The sequence below is a fragment of the Apis dorsata genome, unplaced genomic scaffold (assembly GCF_000469605.1).
Source record: "Apis dorsata unplaced genomic scaffold, Apis dorsata 1.3 scaffold_293, whole genome shotgun sequence".
In the NCBI taxonomy this organism is placed as follows: domain Eukaryota; kingdom Metazoa; phylum Arthropoda; class Insecta; order Hymenoptera; family Apidae; genus Apis; species Apis dorsata.
The window spans coordinates 640572-650501 of record NW_006263568.1 but is presented as its reverse complement, the minus strand read 5'-3'; the positions used below and the strand labels follow the sequence as shown (position 1 = coordinate 650501).

At 24.3% G+C, this 9930-nt stretch overlaps 1 protein-coding gene across 9 annotated transcripts in view; it reads left to right on the top strand.

The window, feature by feature from the left end:
- The window catches only part of LOC102671417 (probable pathogenesis-related protein CaO19.6200), a 71375-nt gene that overhangs the window by 36327 nt on the left and 25118 nt on the right, over positions 1–9930 (top strand). The window contains exon 1 of one of the 9 annotated variants that reach the window (XM_031511165.1): positions 2386–2656. The exons of 7 other annotated variants lie outside the window; for them this stretch is intronic. The gene's annotated coding sequence lies outside the window, so the exon portion shown is untranslated. Of the gene's footprint in view, positions 1–2385; positions 2657–9930 lie in introns of those variants that run through there. One more of the 9 variants, XM_031511167.1, reaches the window with a different exon arrangement.

Genomic DNA, 9930 nt, shown 5'->3' with positions numbered 1-9930 from the left:
AATAAAAATTGATTAATTTTTTTTCTTCTACATTATAAAAAAATATAAATATTATATACTCTTGTAATCGTATTGTATCGGTAATATTGAACACTAGAATGATAAAAAATTTTTTGGAAAAATTTTTTGTACATTAACTTTCGAATTGTAAAAAAAAATTCTTCTCTCTAATATTATGCGTAAAATGGGCTTTTTTTCAATCTAGTATAACAAATTTATATGATTCATATTTATATTATAACACAATAATCATAACGAATCAATTTGAATTTTAATTAAGACTTTAAGAAATTAATGTTATTTCGCGATAATTAAGAGCACGCTTCACATAAAATCGATTATAAAATCGTTGATCGAATTGGAAATCTGCCATGTTTGTTCTGAAACTTTTAATTTCATTCATTGCGTAAATATAATGGAAGTCTTGAACAGTGACAAAGTTAATTATCGGTAGAACAAACGTTCATTATCATGCTGATTCTAATTTGTTTAGAGAACTGTTAGGGAAGTTGTGAAGGATCATGATACTTGTGCAACGTGTTTCATTTTTATTTATTCGTCTTTTTCCTCAATTCAAAATTTGAGGAAATGAAAGTTAGATTCATTTAATGGAGAATGTGATTATATTTGAAAGTACTTCTTGCAAGTGAATAGTGTATTGAATCTGATACTAATTATCCAATAATGAAATAAAGAAGTTGAATTACAGAACTTGCAGTAAATCTGTCTAAATAATACATTCATTAACATTTTAATCTTGTAACTTTTCTTAATAATTAAATGAACGTCTAAACAATTCCAATTTCAGAATACGTATAAATTAAAATATAAAACTAGCAAAATTACTTTCACAGTCGAAATTATTTAAGAAAAATTATTTTTTCTTCAAATTAATTTAATTTAATTTAACTTAATATAATTTATATAATATATATAAAATTCATACACAAATTTAACCAAAAAAATTTAATATAATACATGTTTGTTCTGAAACTCATTATAAATATTTTTCCTGAAAATTCTTTTAATATCCTTCACAAATTAAGAAAAATTCTCAATTGCATTTCTTGAAATTAAATCGAATTTACATGCATAAAAATTCATATGTAAATCTAACGAAAAAATCAAATATAAAATTGCTTCTCTTGAAAATTAAAATATACGTAAAGAAAATTTATTATTTTATTAATTAACAAAAATGAAATGAAATATAAATAAAGGAAATCCTAAGGTGAAAGTTAGACGTTCAAAAATTCATAAATTAGTGGAACATGCGGATAGCACGACCATCATGCTGCCAATTGTTTACATAATAAGCTGATATCGAGGTATGACGTAGCTTTCAAAGCGGAATATATCGCGTGTTGTGCCACGGGAAGGCAGAAACGCGTGACGTACTTTAACGCTTTGAAGATAGCGTTTTTGGGTCAAGTGAAACAGTTAAATAGTTGGTGGAGCATTTTTGACCCGGACAAACGGTAGGAATTCCCATATCTCGGCGAAAAACCAGGCTAACGAGACGAAATATTCGCCACTTTCTACCTTGGGGTGTTGATACGGGTTTCAGAATAAAATATCGAGAGAGAGTTACAATTTTATGCAGAGTTTTATTTTCAAACGTGTTTGTATCCTTAGAATATTTGAAATTGGTTGGATATTGATTATATGAAATATTTAAGAATTGCAAATTTTTTTCTTTTAGTAGAATAAATAATAGATGATTTTGCAGAATAGAATATTTAAAAATAAAAATAAATATTCATGTTAACAACATCTTGGAAAATATTTGGGATTGCGAGAATTTTTATTTTTAAATATATCTATATTTATAATATTTAAAATTGATTAAATGTTATCTTTCAATCAAACTGGATCACTTTTAATATTTATAATTGATATTTAGCATCTATATTATACATATGTTATACATATATATATATATTATATTATACAAATGATATTTAGCATCTATATTATATATAATATATGGCTCAAAAATAATCGGCGATAATAATCTCATTAATAAGAATTTCAAATTGTAAATATTAATTAAAATATTAATTAATATCAATATCCAAATTATAATATTTAAAATAATATAGTCACTTCATTATATATACAATTTTTCCTAGTGAAAAAAAAAATTCTTTTCAGAATAAATAATTTTTATTATTCTTATCATTATTACAGCGTAAAAGTTTTAAAATTTCATAGAATCATATCTATTAAAATCATACACGCAATATTGGATTCAAAGAAGGTAAGAAGCTAATATTTTGTTTTTTGATTCATCGTTTTTTATCTCTCGCAAACATTATTCAGGTGATAAAAGCAAGCATATATACACAAAATTCGGTATTATCGATCGAGCATATATATTTTCCAATTTTGTTATTACGTGCACAAGGCCACGATACTTTGTGTCGTTCGCACGCAACCAAGCAAAGCCGTACAAGTTCGATCGTTTTTCTAACCTCTGAATAAACACAAGAATTTCTCCGAGGAAAAAAGTTTGTTCGTCAATCGTGTGTGATTATTGCCTGTTGAAATTTATGTTTCTAACTCTAATCTTATCAGTCGATACAGAGAGGTGACTGAATTTCCATTGACGTGATTATCGTTATGAAGGAAATATGAATGGATTTTTCTAATCAAAGTACATAAATTTCTTGTAGTTATTAATATTTTTATTTTGTATTATATATTTTAATATGGAAATAGTTTTTAGCTTTCTTTGTATTAAAATTAATTTTTTATGGAACTTCCTGAATTATCGTCCTAAAATGTGATTTTAATATTATAATTTGATTTATATTTTATATTTTGTGTTTTATATAACAAAAGATAGTAAAAATGAAAATATTGAAATATTGAAGTCTTTTTTTCTTTTTTTTTGATAGATTTATAATAATTTATTCTTTTTCAAATTTTGTAATCATTCATTTAAAATTTCTTTTAATTTTAAACATAAATATAAAGATAATTATAATATTTTATTTTATTTTAAATATTATATTTTAGGAATAATTTATTAATTTAATATTCTTACTTATGATCCAATTTCGTTTCTAGAACAATTAATCTCTTAATGTCTCAAATCAAATAATTAATTTTCGTGTTTCACAAGAGAATATAAAATTCGATGAATAATCGTAAATAATTCTTAAAAAAATTTGCATAATAAATTTTTGTAAATTATTTACGTGTTAATAATAAGAATAAAGTAATAATAAGAAATAGATGGATAGCTGTTACGTATAAGCTAGAAATGAATCGCAGTTGACATTACAGAACAATGTTCTAAGAAATATTATACGTTCTAATATGATAGAAATATTGGCTCGAAGTCGATCACCTTGACTCAAATAATTTTAATATATATAAATGCTAATGGGATTTTTCCTTGACATCTGATAGGAAATGAAATTTAAAAAAAAAAGAGAAAAATAAGAAATTATTCTTTTATTATACTTTTTAATGTAGTTGTAATGTAAAATAATTAATAAAAATAACTTATTAACTGGATTTTGTAAATACTGTTTGTTAATTACAATTATGATTTAATGCTTGAGAGAAATTAATGCATGTAGCATGTTTTCAATATTAATTGAAAAGACTATAATTGCTTTAAAAAATAAAAGAAAACTTATAATTTATTAAAACTTCATTAAATCTCAGAAAATATGTAATTAACTTTTTATATATTTGTATAACTAATTTTTAGTAGTAAGTAGTAAATATAAATTCATATTTCAGATAATAAATATTTATCACGATAATTTTTTTAATTAAAAATCATAATACGAATATTTATATATATACAATTTTTATGTTTCACCTGATTCTTTTCAATATTTTCAATTTTCAATTTTTAATATTTAAATTTTCCAAAAATTGAAATTGTAACTGTTTAATTATAAAAACATTTAAATTAGATTGATAAACAGATTTAACCTCTCATAGGCAAACAAATTTTTGATTAATTATTTCTTTTCATTATTATATGCTTTCAAAAATCTAAAATAAAATAAAAATATTTTTAAAAAGATACAAAAATCAAATTTTACTCCAGATATAAACCCAAAGTTTCAAGTTACACGAAAAATTACAAATTTCTTTTTTTCTTTAATAATACATTAGCAATCAGAATTACAATTTTATATGATTTTATATGATCTATGATTATCATAGATTATCACAAATTCTTCCATTTAGATAGATAAGATAAGATATCTTATATTTTATTCGAAATAGTTTATCCAAAAAATTAAATAATATACAATAATTAAATATACTTAAATTAAATAATGATTCAATATATAATATAACTTCATTTATATGATCTCTTCCTATTCGTTATTATCCTTTTGTCGAAAGATTAAGAAATTAATTCATACAATAGAAATCCACCTTTTCCCCATGGCTTGTGATTGTACATTGATATAGAAGTTCACATTTACTTAAAAGAATTTCAAACTATATTTTTTATATGTATATATATATATTTACATACATTTTATACATTTATATAAGACACTCGGCGGTATACATGTAATAAGAGTTCGAATAAAATTCAGTTAATCATTACAAAAAATTTCTATTATATATAAAATAAAATTTACAGAAATAAAATTCTATCGTAAGTTGAGAAACGCTGATTAGTTCGACGGTGGCGACACGTCAAAATATCCGGATTGTCTTCCGTATGGCGGAACGTAATCTTCTTCTAACTCGGTATATTATCTGACAATAGCAGGTTATGCAACCAACTGACTAATTATCGGTCATTAAGTCGCGTTCCTGGTTGCGTCAGTAACTCATTTGCACGATGGCTCGCAGATAAAAGAGAAATTTCAATGAAGAGCTGAGGAAAGAGGAGGTTTCGAGGTCGCTTAGAACGTGCCATTCTTACGGACGGAACTACGAGAAAACCTTCGAAAAATAAAAAAGAATCGTATAAATGGTGTTATTAAAGAAATTTGGCATGAATGTGGCAATTTATGGCATTTTGCCTCTATTAGAAGCGAAATTTTCGCGGTTACGAAACTTCTTTGCGGTATACATAAATAGGATACATGGAAGAAATGTCATTCGATTGAGGTTATGTAATATATACATAATACAAGTGCATTCCAAGGGTAAGATATTAGTTGAATGGAATTTATTTTTGTGACTAAAGAAATAATAATTATTGAATATTTAATGTTGTATTTTTCAAGATTTTTTATGAATAATTTTTGTAATAAATAGAAATAATAGAATTAAATTTTGTGAATGTAAATGAGGAAAAAAAGCTATGCTAATTAACTAGAAAATTAATACGATTTTTACTTTAATATATATATTCTATTCTCAAAAAAATTTTAAATTAATGATTCCTTGTTTGTCCATATTTCATAGAGTAATCATATAAAAATAATATTACATAATTAATTTATAATATTAAATTATCAATATTCTTTACATAAAGAAAAAAGAATTTCACACGCTTCGATTGATCAAATTTCTTCTATTCTCATGTGGTAAATCAATCTTCTTCCTAATTTATAGTATTCGGCTCGATTACGATTCGAAGTAACGTAACGTAACGATTAGTTACATAAGTACGTTTGTTATTTGCAATATTTCTCGGATATCTCTCCGATCTTCTTATTTTATTTTTCCTCTTCTGTCATCAATGATATTCCATTATTAGCTACGACCTCGTAGATCGAATTGCGGAATGCACGTAACAATTCGAACGCCGGAAGTTGAGTTGATCTTAATGGCGATTCATGTGAGTTCAATTTCGTGATTATGAGAAATAATTGAACTCAATTCAATTTTATCGAATGTATGTTCATCTTCCTCATCATTTAATATTTTACGTTTTTTAATAAGTGTATCGAGAAACAAATTTTTAATTTAATTTAAAATTTAATAAGTTTTTTATTTTATTTATTTTATATGTTTGAAATAGATTAAATTTAAAAATTTTAAATTGTATTGGTAATTTTTTTTTTTGTATGTATCGATATTTCTCGGTTAATTTTTATTACATAGTTTTTAAATAGGTAAGATATTGGAAATTTATTTACGCTTAATAATTTTTATAATAGTTTCTTATATGAGGCTGTATAACATTTATTTATGACCATCAGATATAAAGAAATAGGAAAATGATGCCATGGAATGTAATTTAAAACGTCCATTACTGCTGGGTCATGGCCTATATTTCCAAGAGGAACTAATATTTCTTCCAATTTTTTTACAAAAATATAATCAAGTGGTTAAATAGAAATGTTAATAAAACGGATATCGAACAGATGGTAACTTTGTGACCTCTTATATAGAGAAATTTCTAAAATCATGAAACATATATTTCATACATTAAATACATTAATACTTAGAATTTGGAATTTCATTTGTAAATTTTCAAAAAAAATTAAAAATCAATATTTGAAAAAATTTGAAGTTAAACATTTTAAAATTTATTGAAATATAATTATAATATTATAATTATAAATAAAATCACCTAGAAATATATTATATTGAAGGATACATATAAATTGTAAGAATACATTTTTAATATTCCAAAAATTAATTTATCGAATTATCACATTAAAAAAAAAAAATACATGACGAATTAACAATATTCAAAATCCTTTTCAAAAGATTCTTTTCATTTTTCAAAGATTGCTAAGCACTTATAACATTTTCAACAATTAAATATCTTAATTTTGTTAAATTATTTTATATTTTCCATAGCACACTGTTTCATGCAATACGTCGTCATAATTTTACTAATCGATCCAGTTTCATCAAAACACCGAATTCCATCATTTTCAAATTGCCAAATTTTCAATATTCTATTTTTCAAATTTTTTACGCAAAACGATTATCATATACGTTCTCGTTTATCTCGAATAGCAATGAGTGACATTGTAATGCAGATTGCATGCTGTCTAGTACAACTAACGCTCTCAACCTTGAACGGTCGAAGATAGTCTCCAAACGAAGTTATGCAATGGTCGCGTTATCAACCCTCAGCTATTTTCATTCCACTAGTCTAATCACGCGATTTCTCGTGTCAATGAGCATGGAACAATGGACAAGTCTTGTTTAAACTTGTTATTGTATTCATTGAATGTGTTAATTCTTTATCTAAATCGTTTCTCACATGTGTTTGGAATTAAAATGATTGAATGGAAATTTGTTTATCTTTAAATAACAATATTTCGTTTTGTTTTGTTGTGTTTGTTTGAAAGATATTTTTTAATTTAAAAAATTTCTACTAATACTCTTAGTTTAATTATCAAATACTTTTTTTTATTATCTTTCATTATTAAATGTTACATCTTATTTGTTTTTAATTAATTACATGTTATGATTAAATTTTTATAAATATGATTAAAGAAGTTAAATAGAGATTTATTTTTATTTTTCAAATATTACAAGTAACTATACTTTGGACACTTTGTATTTTTCTTTTATATCTTGTATTTTGTAGATTTTTTTATATTCAAATAATAAAAAAAAATTCCATAGTCTAATTATAATAAATAGACTAACTTATAAATTGTAACATATAATAATATATAATATAATATAATACATAATAATTTCTAACATTAGAATTAACAATATTTAATATGTGTATATCTAAATATTGTATATAAATGGTTAAAATTAAACTACAAAAATATTATATATTTCTATCTGAATAAAGACATGTTTTAATTTTGATAATTTTAAAAATCCAAATAATCTAAAATTTGACATAATTTGATATCTCAAATATTAATATATTGTGTGTAATAATATATAGTATACATCCTCCTTCATCTCCCTATATATCTTCCTCTCAACTTACAAATTTAATTCACTTCAATCTGTGATACTTGTAAAATAAATGATTTCAATTGCTTTCTATTTAATATCAACGTAGTATCCAACTTGAAAAATACAATATGCTATGAAATTCAATGTGCATGCAACATTCGACCCATTTTAAATTGGCAAGTGTCACGTCACACTATCGATCCAACGTGATATTGCGCTGGTCATGGAATAGTATTCGCTCACTATGTTCGAGATGTCTCGTTTCCAGCAGCGAATGTCTCGCACAATGCTCAATATGCAAATCTCTCTGAAGAAGGCGCTTCCATGTCCGGTTGGTGTGCAGCTGACATTCGTTCCAGTTGTTCGAAACACTTGTACGCTCTTCGCTTAATTGCGACATCCTTGGAATATATGCGATCTTATCTCTCTCGTGGGTTACTTCATTAACCTCGGCCAATGATATTGCACTCTTTATCTCTGTGTGATGTGCTCTCTTCGGTTAAGTATTTCTGGCTAGAATTTCGAAACGTGTGATAATTGAAATTTCTAATATTATCTTTAAATTTTAAAAAGAATTTTAGATTCTAGATTCGTGAAAGGCATGCTGAACTTTTTAATTTTTATTTAAAAAGTGAAAATTTTATTATCTTTTATTATTCTTTTTGACAGCTTTAAATAAATTTTTATTACTATTCTTTTTTTTTGTTAACCTAATTTTTGGAAAAATTAGATTTGATTCTAAATCCTTTTGAGAAATAGAATTTTAAAATAAAAAGCAATTGATACGTTTTTTTAAAATCAAAAATTATTAATACAATTGGATTAATTTTCATTATTAATCTAGAAAAATAAAATTATGAAATTTTTACAAAAAAAAAAGAAGAGAAGATGTAATATAATAAAGAACTGAGAGAATAAGATTTCAATATTTAAAAAAAAAGTAAAAAAGAAATTTTATTAGATAAAACATTTTAGTTAAAAAAAGAACAATAAATATTCTTTATATGTATTTTTTTAAAATTATCACTCAAATGGTAATCACATTGATTAAATACACATTGATGTATATTAATCTGTGTCAAAAGATAGGATGGGAAGACGATTGGAATAGTAACTATGTCGAGACGTAATCGAAGGTTGAAAATGATATGGCAGAAATGAATACGCGTAGATCCTGTTAACAAGGCCTTCGACATTCTCTGCTTTTTTCTTATGGGCCCAGTGAAACTTGTCGCAGTTCCTTGTTGAAGCTGAGCCGGACCTCATTTAGATAAGTTTTCCTTCTTCCAGGCCTTCGTTTCGATTCGAAATTTTATTCGTTGATTGACTCATTCACCGTTCATATTGTCCCTTAAGAATCCTGGTTACACCGGGATTCTAGACATTGATTGTATTTATGTTTATTCATATTGGGTTATAGGTTATTTGTGTCACACTTGTTACATATTTATCGTCTGCCTATGATAAACCTGAACAATGGATTCAGTTTTAATAAATGTAAATTCATTTACCATTTATGAATAGATTTTAAGGTCTTCAATTGTTATTATATCCAGTATATTGTTGTAAATAAAATATATCAAATATCTCGCGTATTATTTATGCAAAATTGCAAATTAAAATTTCTTCTATCTTTTTTTTAATTTGTTAAAAAATTCTTTTACCAAAGTCGATAATTATCGATAATTAATCACACGTCAAGAAACTTATTTAACCTCTGAGCTAAACAGTAGCTATAAGAAGTGTATTGTACATCACTATATACAGAGTATTCTTAGAACATATATTCGTAGAACATTGGAACAAAACAAAAGTTGATATACAAAAATTAAATTAAGTTAAGATTTATTTATTAAATTATAAATAATTGAAATTTGCATTAAAGAGAGACAAAAATGAAGACAGTGATGNNATCTCATTTTATCTTTGCCTTTAATTGCCTATAACTTAATAAATAACCTTTGACCAATGTTTGTATTTATTTTGTTCTCTAAAATCAATTTTGTATTGTAATATTTGTATATCAATTAATTATTATTTAATAATACTTCAATTCAAACTATTACAAAAATAAAATAATATCTAAAAAAAAGCTTAATTAAAAAATAA